This window comes from Ambystoma mexicanum, chromosome 2q (assembly GCF_040938575.1).
Source record: "Ambystoma mexicanum isolate Mex_15411 chromosome 2q, UKY_AmexF1_1, whole genome shotgun sequence".
Taxonomy (NCBI): Eukaryota; Metazoa; Chordata; class Amphibia; order Caudata; family Ambystomatidae; genus Ambystoma; species Ambystoma mexicanum.
The window spans coordinates 339809047-339825917 of NC_090924.1; the positions used below are offsets into that span (position 1 = coordinate 339809047).

The 16871-nt window shown below is 47.0% G+C and overlaps 1 protein-coding gene and 1 long non-coding RNA gene across 3 annotated transcripts in view; one reads left to right on the top strand and one right to left on the bottom strand.

The window, feature by feature from the left end:
- Positions 1–11889, bottom strand: part of LOC138569401 (uncharacterized) — a 65427-nt gene extending 53538 nt beyond the window's left edge. Inside the window, exon 1 of one of the 2 annotated variants that reach the window (XR_011303234.1) lies at positions 11772–11889. This is a non-coding gene — a long non-coding RNA (uncharacterized lncRNA). The remainder of the gene's footprint in view (positions 1–11771) is intronic. The other variant, XR_011303233.1, reaches the window with a different exon arrangement.
- A 16-nt stretch (positions 11890–11905) lies between these two features.
- The window catches only part of MLST8 (MTOR associated protein, LST8 homolog), a 670473-nt gene continuing 665507 nt past the window's right edge, over positions 11906–16871 (top strand). Inside the window, exon 1 of the mRNA XM_069647345.1 lies at positions 11906–12039. The gene's annotated coding sequence lies outside the window, so the exon portion shown is untranslated. The remainder of the gene's footprint in view (positions 12040–16871) is intronic.

Consider the following 16871-nt stretch of genomic DNA (forward strand, 5'->3'; position numbering starts at 1 on the left):
TAAAATCATTCATCTACATAGCTTACATAGACTACGACACAGGAGTTCTTAACTCGCCGAGCCAACTTTCGGAAACATCGAGTAATAGCCATGTAGCTTATACAGTTAGGTGACAGCACTGACATAGCAGCAGACTGCCGCGGCTGCCATGCCATACACGATGGCCCCTGGCTTCTCTGCAACATATGGTGCCACATGCTGGCGAAGGCCTGGCACCCACAGCAGGATGATATACATGAATTCCACTTTAAAATCACTTCTGTGGCAGCGGTGCAACAAATGTACTGTTGGTAATGCAGCGATTTTAGTATATCATGGGATGCATAGACTTGCTCTATAGTAGATGGCTCCCAGGGTAGCTCAGCAGGTTGACAGACCATTGCTGAGACTGTTTAAGGTTGAATTTAACCAAAACAATAAAAAATAAAAATGCAAAACTTGTTAATCGATCGGGCTTTATTACTTATAAAAAAAAAAAGAAGTGCTATAAAATGTGTTTGGCCAAGGGATGGGTTGGGGTATTTCTGTCTCCGTTTGGCACCCATGAACCCAGTTTAATTTCCTAATAACTGCTGTGAGCACAATGGAAGCATTTATTCGTAAACATAACATCTTTATGAATATAACCTGTGATAAAGCACAAAGGAAGGGGCACACAAATTGTATTGGTGTGGTGCTCAGAAAAAAAAAAAAAAAAAAAAAGATAGTGAACGCAAGTTTATGCAGCGTTTTTGAGTTTGGAAATTACTTTCCTTTGAATGTGTAAAACGCACATTTGAACAATAATGTGTCCAGCATGTAGAATGCCTGCTTTCAACAGTGACCACACCCCTCCCCGCCACAGTGATGTTCATGGACCATTGATTTCCGTGGTGTCCCTTTCAGGACAGAAAAAACAAACGGGATGAGCAAACACAGCCAGAAAATGCCCGAGTGACGGCTGGGGAAAGGAGCCCTGCTTAGATTAGGTCACCGAGCCCCCAGCTTCCCTCTGCAAAGCTGGGGGCTTGATAAAGCCTGGTCATGGCTGAGGCAGGCCAGGTCCCAAGATCCGGCCAGACATCTGATGCCGGATCTCAGACCCGGCCAGCGCTGGCCCATGGACCAGAGGGGTGACGAGGCAGAGGGGACCGGTGTTGTACGATATCTGGCTACCCCACGGCAGATTGCTGGAGAGCCCAGCAATCTGCTGTGGGGGAGCTGGATATCATACAACACTGGCAATGCGTGCTTCCGTCGCTGCTCGCCTCTTCTTCCCCCATGGCCAAGCAAGGTGGGGGCACAGAGGGAGAGGAGTCCAGGGGGGAACCAGCACTGCAGTCACCCAGCCCCTCTGCTCACCTTTCCACACATGTTAGTCTTCGTGGGTCCAAAGGGGGAGAGGGAAGCAGAGGGACCGACAAAGGCCTGAAACGCTTGCTTCCCTGCACTCCGTCCAACTGTGGTGTGGCGGTCAGAGCGAGAAGCGGCATCCCTTACCAGGCAATAAGACGCTGGCATCACCAGCAGGAAGCAACAACGCAGCGTGGGCACGCAATCCAAATTCAGGAAAGAGCACTTCCAGGTTGCATTTATTTCCCACACCCTCATCACGTTGCACTGACTGAGCATGTATTTTCTCGTTTTCCTGAATCACACGCCCCGCAGATTGAAGACCTCTGCCTACAGTATGGCTATTTTTTAGGGCTAAATACTCATGGTTATCTTGCTGGCAAGACTACATAGGAGTTAGCATTTTCACTGTATACTAGCAAAGCAACATGCAGGCACCTAGTCAGTGAGACAAAGCAGGGAAATGAAGGAAGTCGGTCCTATACAGAAAGAAAGAAATATGGGGGCGGGGGTCAAGAGACATCTTGTGGTAGAGACTCTGGCCGGTACAGCTCAATGCACTGCCTGGCAGCACTGAGCGGTAATGTCAGGCACATCTTCCTGCAATGTTCATAACCCCTCACCTCGTAAAGGCAGTAAAGTTACAGAAATCATACCAAGGAAACTGTCACACATCGGGGTCTGAGTGACCCACGCACCTCTTCATCACGCCAAGTGAAACAAACCACTGAGGTACCTACCAAAGTTGTGACGCTTCGCCACAATATCCGACGTTTCTCAGCCCCTTACTTCTCTCGGTGGCGGTTACCCTGGAGATTGGGCTTAACAACATCAAAGGTATCGACAACTTAGCCTTTGCCTACAACTCCCAGGAAACCTACTTTTTGCGTGTAGTTCCGACTATTCGGAACGTGAGCTCTGACGGGCTTATGGCGCTCCGCCTCGTGAGTATATTAGGCGCTGCAGCGGTAAAGACGCTGCTTCTGATTAAAGTTGCAACCGGCATCCGAAGTTTCGTCTTCTGTGCCTTCCAGCCTTCCCGTGTACCAATTCCTGTTTCCCCAATTACGGACTACCTTGAGAGTTCTCAAACACTTTTGACTTCCTGTGTACCGGACCCTTGCCTGCTCTATGGTTTGCTTGTTTCCTGATTCTGTACTGTTTTCTGCCTACCTGTGTACCGGACTTTTGCCTGTCCTACGGATTGCTTTCTTCCTGATTCTGTACTGTCATTAGCCCGCTTGTGTATCGGATCACTGCCTGTTTTTACTGGATTGCCTTCCTTCTGTCCTGATTTACCTACCACCGCCTTCAACTGGTTTTCCTCACCTTCCCAGCTGACTCCAAGTACTGGGTACTGTTCCTTCTCCAATTCCAGTGTTCTATTGTGGATTTCGTCTCCATTTCGGGGTTTTGGATTTGCTCCCTCAAGTGCACGCAAGGACGCTTTGCTGATTATACACAAAAACTCTTTCTGAAAGTTCACACAGGGACGCCTTACTGAGAAGTGTGCACCTACCCGTATCTAGTGCGCCCCTCGTGCCGCCCGGGTATAGCTTCCCTACTAACCTTCATGTTTATTGTTTTGTACCTCCGTTGTTCTAGTATAGGTTATTTCAATTGCTCTCCAATTCCTTCTGGTAAGACTTCCTTCACTTTATTTATTGACTCCTATCTGAATCTATTAATTCTTACCCGAATCCTCAAAATAGAAGTTAATCTCTTTTCTGTATTTAGAGGCGAAATTCCATTTCTGTTCCTTTTCGATGATAAGGGGAGTGGGTGACCCAGGTACTTTCCGCTTTTGAAAGGCTTTTCTCTTTTGATGATCTTTGCTTTTTCCAAATATTTACAAATTGTCTTTCTTTTAGCTGGGTCTGTGGCGGTGTGTTCTCCCCGCTCTTTTGGGTGATCAGTCTCTCAGTCTGTAATTTAGTGCAGCTGAGGGTCATATCATCAAAAAGAGCTTATTCCCTCAACAGAGAGGAGGCTCATGTGGAGGCTCCATCTCGAGCTCTTCAATCAACTTCCAGTACTTCCTTCCTGGTTGCTTGCCCGAACCACTCGCCGGCCGGTGAGTAACAGGAACTGCATGCCGTCGTAGTGAGCTCATTGCTGTTAGAACAGTGAAAGCCGTGTTGCGCAGATAACGGCAGCACTGGTCATTGGGCCAGCTCTTGCTGGATCCGAGATCCGGCACCAGATGTGTTGCTGGATCGCGGGATCCGGCCAGAGTCAGCTGCTGCAAACCCCAAACCCATGCTCTGTGCTGGGTTACTTTGGAAAAAAAAGAAAGCGCCCGCACAGAGATGGGGGGTTGAGGGGGGCGGAGCAGCTCATTGCCGCCATGAGCGATCTGATGGCTCCGCCCCCCTACGTGTACACAGCAGGACTTTGATACAGGTCACAGCTGCAGGAAAAGCAAAATAACTTCCTCTGGTAACCCCGTGCAGGGTGCACAGGGTCACCAGAAGAAGTTAGTCCTCGGACACGACCCAGTTTATTTATGCAATGTTTGTCGGATACTTGTATCCGACAAACATTGCATAAAAAAATAAATATACAGGTAGCCGTCAAACATTGCATGAATAAATGAATACCCCTATTATCATTGAAACTATCCCACACGATGCAGCCACCCAACTGCTTTCAGAGGGGAGCTGCAGGAGCCATGCCGGGTGTGGTTCAAGTAAAAGAAAACGTTGCTTATGGTGAACAGAAATCAGCAGGTTTTAAGAATGAGGTTGCAGGATAATCCCTCGGTTTAAACCAGGATTTCCCCACAGATTATCTGCCCTTTTACCACTACGCAGATGATACACAAATAATCTTCAAAATACAAGACAACGCAGAACGAAACTCAACGTTAGAAAACTGCCTCTGTGATGTATTCTTCTGGATAAACTCCAACTCCCTCAAAATCAACCCAGGCAAAACTGAAATAATGATCGTCACAAAAAAAATGGAGCAGAAAACCGATTCATCACTTGGCCAAGGGAACTCAGGACAACCCCAGCACCCGCGGCGATTGTAAAAAAAAAACCTAGGGGTTCTGATGGACAACAATCTCACGCTAGAGCCACAAGTAAACGCTCTCCTCAAGAAATGCTTCTTTCTCCTGCGAGCGGCAAAGAGAATCTTACCGTTCCTATCGTTCGCCAACAAAACAACCACCATCATCGCCCTCGTCATGTCCAAAGCAGACTACGCCAACAGCCTATACCTAGGCATGCCTGAACGACTCCTAAAAAAAACTACAACACATTCAAAACGCAGCAGCCAGACTACTTCTGAAACTACCCCGAAGAAAACACACTGCACCAGCGCTGAAAACACCACATTGGCTACCAATAAAACAACAAATAAAATTCAAAACAATGTGCATTACGCACAGAGCAGTACACAACGAATACGCTGAGTTCCTAAGTGACAACATCAACCAACAAGAACGCTCAGATCAAGCATGGACATGCGCCTGGAACCGAAGCCCTATAAAAAAAGAAAACTTGGAGGATCCTCCTTCTCTCACCAAGCCCTGAAAACCTGAAACGACCTCCCAAAGTACATACGGAACACAAGAAACCACCCGTTATTCAGGAAATTACTCAAAACCTGGCTCTTCGCGTCATAACTGAAAAGACCGGTCACAGGGGCACTGACATAACAAACATCAACGAACATAGAGTGTCCGCAATATACACCGTTCAATCAATGGGGAAAAGCCAAGGTAAATATTCCACGACATACGAAACGACTAAACAGGAGACAGCCGCAATACGATCAAAGACAGTAAATATAGCAAACTAATAAAAAAAACACTAGGACGAATCATCAAGAGGACCATGACCAGAACCATTACATTCCCCAACAGCCCTAAGGACAAAATATAGAGAGGGAAAGGAAGCACTGCACCACAAGCCCCAATCCAGTGGGTGATAAACAGAATGTTTCATCACTACACACTGTCCACCAACACACAGCAGGAAACAATGCCCCACCACACAAAAACTACAACTAAACAATAGTCCCAAGGAAGTTCACCCCACGGAAACCAATGAACCAGTCAGGACAGAAGGATACGAATGACTGAATACACAGGCTCACCAAAACGGATCCACTAGGACAACACGACTCTGACCCTGAATCATTCAAAGCCTTAACCGACCAGGGTCTCACTAGATAACCTGAGAATAGATATTACCTACCCAGCCCCACAACTTAAGATTAGGTTCAGACGCACCGACCAATCCAAACTATACTCAATAGGATACAGTTGGATCAGTGCAACACCACCAAAGCGAGTCGGGCCACGAGGAACCGGCAACAACCCAACCCACAGGTATACAACTAACTGAACCATAAGTACCTGAATCAGGATACAGACCCCACTCTCAATCTTCTGCATACTTAAACCCACACAAAACCACACAACCATCTCTCTCCCAGCAATCCGCACACACTTTACCACACTGCATCAAAAACACATAAACTTCACCCGCAACACTCGAGGCCTCGCCCGATCCGATACTAGCACCAAAGCCCAGCACTCTGTGTATACCGAGCTGAAGCTGCCAACAGCACACCACTTCTCCCACTCTCCTCCTCCCCTCTATCCGAATAACCCTACCCGCCCTTCCTGTTTACAGATCCGCCAGAGCGCCTGGGGACCAATTCCGTTGGTGGCGGTGCGCTATACAAGTACCTTTAACATAACATTAGCTAGAGTAATTGCTCCTTTTAATGATTCTTTAACAGTCTGCTTAGAATAATCCTCTGTATGAGCTCAGATCACAGTGTGGACTAACATTGCTGAAGGTAGTTTTGGTGCACAGATGGATGGTACGGTTTGCTCCCTTGTATAAGTGCGGGTCGGACTGGGCCATAAAATTGTCTCGGGCACAAATGAAAAAGTGGCCCATAGTTGTAAACGGCAATTCATTCCTTTTCTGCCCATGTTTGAATAGTACCCAAGGGGGGAGTTTTTTTTTTCTCCATAAAATGGGATGCAAATTGTGCATTTTAAAGAATATTTACTCAGCAACACTGGTCAAAACTATTATTCGCATAGTGAAGTAACTCATCGCCAGTGCCATGGAAGTGGTTTAAAGTGGAATTGATATATAGTTTGGAAAAGAAGCAGCATGAAAGTAATTGCGCCGTTTTGAAATATTATTTTGGGCATTTCCTTTGATCGGAGGTCAACTGCCAAGCTCCACCCCCACCAAACCCCGCCTCTTTGGGTACCACCCCTTCAACTCCACCCCCCCCCAACCAATTTTTTTCAATTTCCACCACTGGATAAGGGTGAAGATGGCAGCAGCCAAATCTGCCCTGAAATTTCCTCGGCGTGTGCAAATAGGAAAAACAAACCCATCTGTGTTTTGTTCTCCCCCGTTCCCCTCTCTTGCCCGCTGTGAAACACCTGCGTATGAGCTCGATGTAAATAAAAATATCATCATCATTAAATATACCTGACACTTCTCTATAAGCGCATTATAAATGCGCAATAAAAAATAAATACCTGCCTGTGCACGGCGTGGAGCGCTCCTGCCTCTGCGATCCTCTTCCTAAGCACGTAGACGTCCCACGTGAAAACGTCACAACGATGCAACAGATACACGTCATTAAGCCGTAAAAGCATTTCAGAAAGTATTGGCAAACTTTAAAACAAACATGTGTCATAATCTGTGCTGGGCCTGATTATGGCCATGTGTGTGTTATGATGGTGTGGTGATGTCAATGACATTCTATGTGGAGGGTTGGTGTGGTGATGTCATTGACAATCTTTGTGGAGTATTGATGGTTGTTTGGAGTGTTGGGTTCTACTGGTGTCAGTTGGACCTAATGTGCTGGGCTGGATGTATGTCCCAGTGCGTTCTCTACTTATGAAATAAGAGAAATAAACCTACATGTAAACTACTTACCTTCTGGTGTTCTTGTTATGTGAAGGAGGCTTAGTTTACCACACTGGCGACGAGGATGGTCCTGCTGGGAAGGGGCAGTAAGTGAGAAGCACTTCCTTCCAGGGAGGCATCCATTCAGCAGTTGGTAGCTGCAGGCTGGGCGGTGCAGTAAAGGTCCAGGCCAGGATTCAAGTCAGGGATCCTGAGAGTCCAGTGCAGGTCAAGTCTAGTCCAAGTGGCCAGAAGTTGTGGCTGTAATCATCCTGTGAGGTCTGTGGTGCTGGGTCAGGACGGTCGGTATTGGGACTGTTGGTGTCGGGATACCCTTATTTTGTGTAATCGAAGTCTCCCAACGGCTGTGACCGGAGGTTGCTGTGTCGGGTCTGCGTTGAGGTTCTGCGTTTGCGGCGGACTGGACTGTAACAGTGCAGTGTAGCCTCCATGGAGACGGTGCTTACACATATGGACATGTCCGTGGTTCTGGGCACACAAGGCAGGGAGGTGCCTGGCGTGAACGGCACTCTGTCTGTGGCGCGAAGCACTCATGGCGTAGAAGTGCCTAGCACGAGTGATCTGCAGTTCATGGTGCTGGATGTGCAGTCTGGTACGATTGGCGCTCTGTCCAGGGCGCGAGACATTCATGGCAAGGAAGCGCCCAGCACAAAAGATGAGCTGTACATGATGCTGGATGTGCGGTGCAAGGAGGTGTCTGGTATGGGTGGAGCTCTGTCCAGGGCGTGAGACATTCATGGCAAGGAGGCGCCCAGCACAAAAGATGTGCTGTCCATGATGCTAGATGTGCAGTGCATGGCGTTGGACGTCCGAGGTAAGGAGGTGCTCATTACCAACGGTGCGCAATCCAAAGCAGTGGGCATTCATGGCAAGGAACTACCCGCTACGGACGGAACGTTATGTGCTGTTTCCGTTTCATCGAATGCCGGAGTTTTGCATTCATGTCCTGGTGCATTTTCCGAGCAGTTGTGCTGGTTATCTGCAGGCGTGGAGAGCTGTCCAGTTGCACCCTGTTGTAGAGGGGTGTCTTTCAAGGGTGTAGCTTATCCTGCTGAAGATGGTGACACGTCGGAGGAGGATGTGTGGGGGAGAAGCCGATTTATGCGACTTCCCGGATGCGTCACAGGTTTCGTTGGAGGCAAGGTGTTGGGACAGTGCGGACGTTTTTATTCCTGCTTTCGACACTCAGCAACCGGAAGTAAAGGGTATTGTTGACGGAAGCGGGAGCAGTGAGGCATTGGTCCATTGTACATTGGGGGATGTACTTCCTGGCACTGGGGCATTCAGGATCCAATCAATGACTTGTGAGGAGTTTTCTGGGTCAGAGGAAAAGCATGGAGACGCGGTATGGGTGGAGGACATTGGTTGCAAGTGCTCCAGGAGAATGTCCCAGCGTCAAAGATATTGTGAAAAGTTCTGGGGTCTCGCAGGACGGTTGCGGGAGCTCGATCCTGACTTGAGGGGTCTTTCAAGGTTGACAGTGTTCAAGGAGTTGGAGGTTTAATCTGAGGTAGGTGTTGGGGAGGCCGGTGTTATAATGCTGTCGTGGATATGTTGTGGCCTCGGGGTTAGTATATGCATGGGTTGGTCCTGGGTAAATGTTAGTAGTTTAAGGCCGGCTTATGTATTGTTGTGGTGTTTATGTGGTGGCCTAATGTTCAGGACATTCCCCTGGGTTTGCAGTATGAACTCGGGGGTTGGAGGTACGCGGGCAGTTATAATGTTTTGAACAATGTTCCACTTGCAGGATGGGTCCAATTGGACGTGTGGTTGTGGGGATGGCGCAGGGACTCCAGCGCTATGCTATTTTATTTGCTTGCATTTCATGGACATGTGGGTGCGGGGCCAGCGCAGGGGACTTTTGTGCCACTCCATATGGGTTGTGCATTTTTGTGTTTTTCATTTCATGGACATGTTGGGGTCGGCGCAGGGACTTTGGTGCCGTTGATTGGTTATTGTAGGGTTTTATGTGTTGTCTTGTGATGTTATTTGTGTGTTTGTAGAGGCATGTCCCCTGGTCATATTTTTGGGTGCTGTCTATGTTTTGGTTAAAGGGCAGTTAGGTGCAGTGAGGTGCTGTCTGGTTATGTAAGGGCAGAGAGGTGCTGTCCAATGGTTTTACGGGGTAGTGAGGTTATGACCATTAAGGGGCAGGGAGGTGGGTGCTGCCTGGGATTTTAAAAAGGGTAGTGAGATGCTGCCTGGGTTTTAAAGGGGGTATTGACATGCTTTCGGGTGGTGTTAAGTGGTAGTGAGGAGCTGCCTGGGTTTTTAGAGATTTAGTGAGGTGCTGATGTTTTTGTTGTTTTAGGAAAGGCAGGAGTTGCATATATTCATTTTAGGGAGTGATTTTGGGGTGGCTTAGTGAGGTGCTGCCACCTAGTTGTTTTAGGTATAAGAGGCAGTTAGTGCTGTCTATTTGTGTGGTTAAAGGGCAGCGAGGTACCATTGTTAATTTTAGGGCAGTTAGGTGTTGTTGTTATTTTAGGGCAGTGAGGTGCTGTCTGGTTATTTTAAGGGGCAGTGAGGTGCTACTTATATGCTGTGGTTAAGAGACAGTGAAGTTCTGTCTATGTTTTGGTTAAGGGGTAGTTAGGGGTTTTCTGGTCATTTTAAGGGAAGTTAGGTGCTGTCCGGTGGTTTCAAGTTTAGTGCTGCTCATGTTTTGAGTTAAGGGCAGTGAGGTGCTGTCTACTGTCCGGTTAGGGGTAGTTAGTGCTGCCAATATGCTGTACTTAAGGGGTTTTGAGGTGGTGTCTATGTTTTGGTTAAGGGACAGTTAGGTGCTGTCTGGTGGTTTCAAGGGGCAATGAGGAGCGGTTTGGTCAAATTAAGGGGCAGTGTGGTGCTGCCTATGTTTAGGTTAAGGGGCAGTTGGATGCTGTCTGGTCATTTCAAGGGGCAGTGAGGTGCCGTTTGGTGGTTTCAAGGGGCAATGGTGAGCTGTTTATATGCTGTGGTTAAGGGGCAGTGAGGCACTGTCCATGTTTTGGTTAAGGGGCAGTTAGATGCTGTCTGGTCATGTTAAGGGGTAGGGAGGTGCTGCTTGGTGGTTCCAAGGGGCAGTGAGGTGCGGTTTGTTCATTTAAGGGGCAGTGTGGTGCTGTCTATGTTTTGGTTAAGGGGCAGCTTGGTGCTGTCTGGTCATAGGTAAGATTTTTTTGGGCAGTTAGGTGCTGTCCATATTATGATAAGGGGCAGTGAGGTACGTACTGTTCATGTTTGGGTCAAGGGGCAGTTAGGTGCTGTCTCGGTAAGTTTTGGGGATAGCGTGTTGATGTGAGGTTTTGTGGTGGGATCAGGGTTTTGGTTGGAGTTTGACTTAGAGAGTTGGACTGAGACATGGTGTCATGTCTGTGTGGGGTTTAGAAGTTGAGTGGGTAGTTGGTTGTGGTGTGTGGGGTCTCCACCGGGGAAGGTTTTATTTCTGGGTTCCTTCCACTCTTGTTGTTCTTCAGTGGGTTGATAGCGGAGTGGTTTCAGGCTTTGGGGAGGGCCTGTGGTTGGGTTTTAGTGTTTTCAATTAAGATTTTGGATAGATTTGTGGTGTAGCATAGGGGCTCAGTTGGGAGCTGTTTCTGAGCTGGTATGAACTATTTAGTTCTGTGTGATGATTGGGGGTGTTCATTCATCTTTGTGGTGGGCAGTGTTTTGGGTGTTGTGATGTGTCAGTGGAAGGGAGGGAAATAGGTCATAATCTGTGCTAGCCTGATTATGGCCATGTGTGTGTTATGATGGTGTGGTGATGTCATGTGGAGTATTGATGGTTGTTTGGAGTGCTGGGTTCTACTGGTGTCAGTTGGACCTAATGTGCTGAGCTGGATGTCCCAGTGCTTTCTCTACTTATGAACTAAGAGAAATAAACCTATATGTAAACTACTTACCTTCTGGTGTTCTGATTATGTGAAGGAGGCTTAGTTACCACACAATGCTAGCGGGTCTCACAGGGACTTTAAATTTGTGATTGATAATGAAAGCAATACAAGGTCTCCGTTTAGCCTTCTTACCACACATTGCAAAGGGGTAAATGAACAATCCCCTCCCTGGGGAATGCAAAATCACCCATCCCACCCCGCGCAGGAGAAATAAAAAACTTAACAGTTATGCTGGAAATTCGTACCCATATGCGTCTGTCTGCATAAAACACATATACCCATCTGCTGCACATACCAAATCCTCCAACCTTCTCCCTGCCCCTCCAGCGAGGAGGACGACTGTTGGCTGTACTGTTCACTGGTACAGTGGAAGTCCCATTGGGACGGGAGGAATGCAATGTGCCCATCCCCACTCCATAAAACACGTCGCACATCTGCATGAGAAAAGCCTAAAACGAACTGAATCCACCTGTACTTTAAATAAATCTCGCCCCCCAAAATACACAATACCCACTCCCCAATATTCCCTCACACATGTGATGCACGTTTCATATCCCTAAAATACACCGAAATAACGAAAAAAAAACGGAATCCGCCTGTACTTTAAACCCAATATTGACAATCAACATGAGAAAATGTTAAGACTTACCAGAAACCAAATAACAACTATACAAAATGTGCTTTGCAACGGAGGCATCTCTCTCGCGACGCCTTGCCTTCCAGCTCGTGCAAAAATGATGATGACGTGAACGTTGAAACCCACGTGATGCAGAGCAGCCCACGTGATGAAGCGGACGTTGAAACCCACGTGATGCAGAGCAGCTGGAGGCGGAGTGTTGCTATTGTCATTTTCTTGAATGGGAACTAGAAAACTACCCTTTACAAAACGCTTATGTCCAGTTTCCAGGCAGCATTAGGTGAGTGCATGCGATCCAGCTCTTGTAGTGACTTTTATATGCATTTCTTTTAGCATCCATCGATTTAGACGTTCTTATCCCTTTGTTATATTGTTAAGAGGAGCCGTTTTGCAACTTCTAGGAATGCACGTTGCACTTATCACTTGTTGAAATTAAATATTGTAAGTACGTGATTTTCTAAACATCTGGTTTTGGAGCTGATCCGAAGCTCATTTACGGTACGGTTCGGGCTCTGCAATGCCTGCAGAGGCAGTAACTGCTGTGCAGCTACTACACAGACCCTGTACATATATAATAGTACCTGCACAGGCTAAGGCTCGCAGACGCAGTAACTGCTGTGCAGCTACTACACAGACTGTGCTCTGGTGTAAGTGACACATATTTAATAATACCTGCGCAGGCTAAGGCTCACAGACGCAGTGACTGCTGTGCAGCTACTACACAGACCGTGCTCTGGTGTAAGTGACTACATATCTAATAATACCTGCACAGGCTAAGGCTCGCAGAGGCAGTGACTGCTGTGCAGCTGCTACACAGACCCATATCTGGTGTAAGTGACACATATCTAATAATACCTGCGCCGGATAATGCTCGCAGACGCAGTAACTGCTGTGCAGCTACTACACAGACCCTGTACATATATAATAGTACCAGCGCAGGCTAATGCTTGCAGACGCAGCAACTGCTGTGCAGCTACTGCACAGACCGTGCTCTGGTGTAAGTGACTACATATATAATAAAACCTCCGCAGGCTAATGCTTGCAGACGCAGTAACTGCTGTGCCGCTACTACACAGACCCTGCTCTTGGTGTAAGTTACTATACATAATACCTGTGCCAGATAATGCTTGCGGACACGGTAACTATTGTGCAGCTACTACACAGACCGTGCTCTGGTGTAAGTGACTACATATCTAATAATACCTGCACAGGCTAAGGCTCGCAGAGGCAGTGACTGCTGTGCAACTGCTACACAGACCCTGCTCTGGTGCAAGTGACTACATATATAATACCTGCACAGGCTAAGGCTCGCAGACGCAGTAACTGCTGTGCTGCTGCTACACAGCCCCTGCTCTGGTGTAAGTGACTGCATATATAATACCTGCGCAGGCTAAGGCTCGCAGATGCAGTAACTGCTGTGCAGCTGCTACACAGACCCTGCTCTATGGTAAGTGACTACATATATAATTATACCTGCACAGGATATTGTTCGCAGAGGCAGTAACTGCTGTGCAGCTACTACACACACCGTGCTCTGGTGCAAATGACTACATATATAATTATACCTGCACAGGATAATGCTCGCAAAGGCAGTAACTGCTGTGCAGCTACTACACACACCGTGCTCTGGTGCAAATGACTACATATATAATAATACCTGTGCAGGCTAATGCCCGATAAAAGGCAGTAACTGCTGTGCAGCTAGTACACAGACCCTGCTCTGGTGTAAGTGACTTTCACAAAGTGTTTGTGTAGGGGTGATGGAGTTCTTTCTATGAATTGTTTGCCGATTCTTGTGGCATAGTAGTTTTATTTCTTTGCTTTGAGGACTGTTGCTTTGTACAGTTTGAGTTGTCTTTGGTATTTTATTTAGTCTTGTCTGGTGTATTGTTCTCTCCATTTTGCAGTTGTTTTTTTGGTGTTTTCATTTCTTCTGTGAACCATTTTTCTTGGTGGTGTTGCTTTGAATGTTTTAGCTGGTGCTAATTGGTCAATGGCCTTAGTGATCCAATTGTTGAGTGTGTCTTCTGTTGTATCTATGTTTGTATCGGTGGGATCTCTTTCACCTAGGTTGTCGTGGTGGGTTGATAGCATGGCGGCCTCGTCCGCTAGTTTTGTTGCAAAGTTGGGGTTGTAAGAAGATGGTCTGTAGATCAGTAGGAATACTATGTTGGATTGGTCGTTGAGTTCTAGCTTGATTAGGAGGGATTCATAGTATTCCGCGTTGGTTGTGATGATTCGAGATGCTCAGGTGTGTTTTGTGTGTATAATTGCGATTCCACCTCCTCTTCGGTTTTCTCTGTTGGCGTGTATTAATTTATAATTGTCGGGTATTGCTTCATTCGCGATGGCTTTATAGTTGTCTGATAGCCCGGTTTCTGTAAGGAAGAGCACGTCAGTGCCTCCTTCGCTTAGGTCATTGGTTTCTGTTGAGTGTTTTGCCATGGATCTAATGTTGAGGAGGCTGCAGTGTAGTTTGCTGGATTTCTCTTTTGTGTTGTTGTTAGTATTGCTTGTTCTGACCAGTGTGTGTGTTGGTTTTCCATTCCAGGTGGTTTTTCCCGGTGGAGTCTTTTGGGTGGGGTGGTTCTTTGTTGGTCAGTCTCTTTGTCGAGTAGACCGATAAGGTTTATGTTGGGGTTGGTTTGTTTCTGGGTGGTAAATAGGGTCGCTACCCCTCTGTTGTTCCAGTCTTGGTGATATAGGGGGTGTAGAGTGAGTGTGATGGTTTCCAATTTGTTCCTTGTTCTGGTTGGGGTATTGTCCATGGTGGAGACTGGATTGGGATGGTTTATTAGTTGTCATCCGTTTGGTGTCCTGGTTGGGTCTGTAGTCGTGAAGCTTGTTTACTGTCGCTTCATTGTTGCTGTGCTGGTTTTGTTTACCACGTTGTCGTATGTGGGCAGGTAGCAAGCTTTGTAGTCTGGTCTTTGCTCTATTATTTGTATGTCTCTTGGCCCATCTCAGATGTTTGTCGAGTTTTTTGGGGTTGTGGGATCATGCTGGTCCATGCCTTCCCAAGTGGTTTGGGATTTCGCATTATTTCTATTGTCTTTTCTGGCTTCTTTGTCTTTCTTGTGGCGAGGCATGATGCTTGGGTTGTGTTCCTTAGTGGGCGTCCTCTTTCGATTGGTGTTTTTCATGGTCTTTTGGGTTTAGTCTTTGCTGTATGTGGTTTGTTGTTGCTTGTATTTTGTAGGTTGTGGGTAGTGTTGATGGGATTTTGTGGTTCCGTTTGTTTATTGCTTCTTTCTTTTTTGGATCCTTTTCTTTTGATTTATTTTATCCTGGACGTACTTTTCGTTATGGTTGTTGATTATTGGATTTTGCGCAAAGCAAACATGAATATTGTGTGAAGGAGTGCATGTGAATACTGGCATATATTGGTGCAGTCATGTTAGGGAGAATTCTCACTTCTGTGCTAATTCACTTCAACCTTAGAGACCGCCAGCTCTTTTGCTGGACTGTAGGACTTTTTAATTTTAACCCTGGAGTGAGTGAGACCCTTTTCCCACTGCATCATGTGTTTTGACCTTTTGGATTATGTATTTTCACTGTTTTGGGAGTCTGACAAACTCCATATGCATCTACTGTTTGTATTGTGACACACATCAACTTCAGTGCAGTGTCACTGAGAAATCCTTTAGATTTCTCATAAGGTTTAAAATACCTTTTCTTGTGTGAACTACTGTTCCCAAGAATAGTACAGTGAAAATGACTTTACTTACCTTTTCTCCTTGTGGGTCCAGCACACACCATCTTATGTGGAGTGCTGTGGGGTTACCTAGTAGCCCCTTATCCTACATTCTCATGTAACATTTGTATGTTGCCCTCCCTACTTTTAAATGACTAGTGGCAGTGGTTTAATTTTTCCTACCATTGTGTTTTTCTACCACAGGCTGAACCCTCAGCTGTAGTATAGCACCCAGGGGTGACCATTTTATCAAAACGGCCCTTGTCTTCTTTTTTTGCCATTTTCTGTTTGTGAGGTCTTTCTTGGGTTTTACTCTGTGCATCAAACAGATTGAAGCCCTTTGTTTGTCTTGCTGTTGGCGCACTTGAGCCCTGAGTCCCGCCTCTGGCTCCAGTGCTTCTGGAAGGACAGGATGTGAGGGAGGGTCCCGGAAGGACAGGATGTGAGGGAGGGTCCCGAAACTCCCCTGTCCTTTGTCTCTAGGAATGCCTAAATGCAACCAGTCCTGAATGGCTGGCTGGCTGGCTGGCAGTCCTTTCAGGACAGCAACCCTGATGTGTGATTGACAGCCTAGGCTGTGCATAGGTGGACCTGCTTAAAAGTCGAGGGTTTTGGGACTAGAGGCAGAGTTGACCACTTGGAGAAACACCCGACGAAGGAACCGTGAACGAAGCTTGCTGCATCCTCCTGGACCTTTGAATTGCCCGGTGAAGCCCTGCTGCTGTGCTGAAACTCCCTTTTCAGACAGAGAAGCTCCGGAATGGACTTCTCCCCTTGGGTTAGTGGGACCAACTAACCCAGAGACGAACTCCACTGGACCATCTTCCCAGTCTAGCTGTACTTCTTCATTGCTGCAAGAACCAAGTGCCAGGGGTCGAGTAATCCGTAGTCGAGTGAAACGTCTGAAATCGGCTAGAAGCTCCAGGAGTCTCCTAAGGACCCTCCAGAAGCAGGATGACCAGAGCTAGAGTCCGCCTTGACATCGGAAGTGATTCCAGTGTCACTATTATTCTTCACCCGCTGTCTTTTTTGACTTAGTGCTTCTGTGTTGTATGAGAGGAGACCAGAAGTATCATCCCCATTCTTGTCTGAGGTGGCTGTGGATTTCTGTTTGTGACGAGAGATGGTATCTCTTGTGTTGTATTCTTTGGAAAGTTCTGATGGGACACCGTCTTCTGAATCACTTACTTTGGTATTAGTTTGTGACATCAAATTATTATGTAGCGGAGTGTGGAGGCAGAGTGTGGAGTCTGCCGGAGTGAAGTCTGTTTACTGTGGCTACTGAAGGAGGAGTGAACCAGCAACAGACTTTTTGCCGTTGACCCCCTAGCAGTAGATTGTGAAACTTAGTAGGAAAACATTGGGAAACAGAGGGAACCGTATCTCAAACCCCACATCCATTTAACATCCTAAGTTTG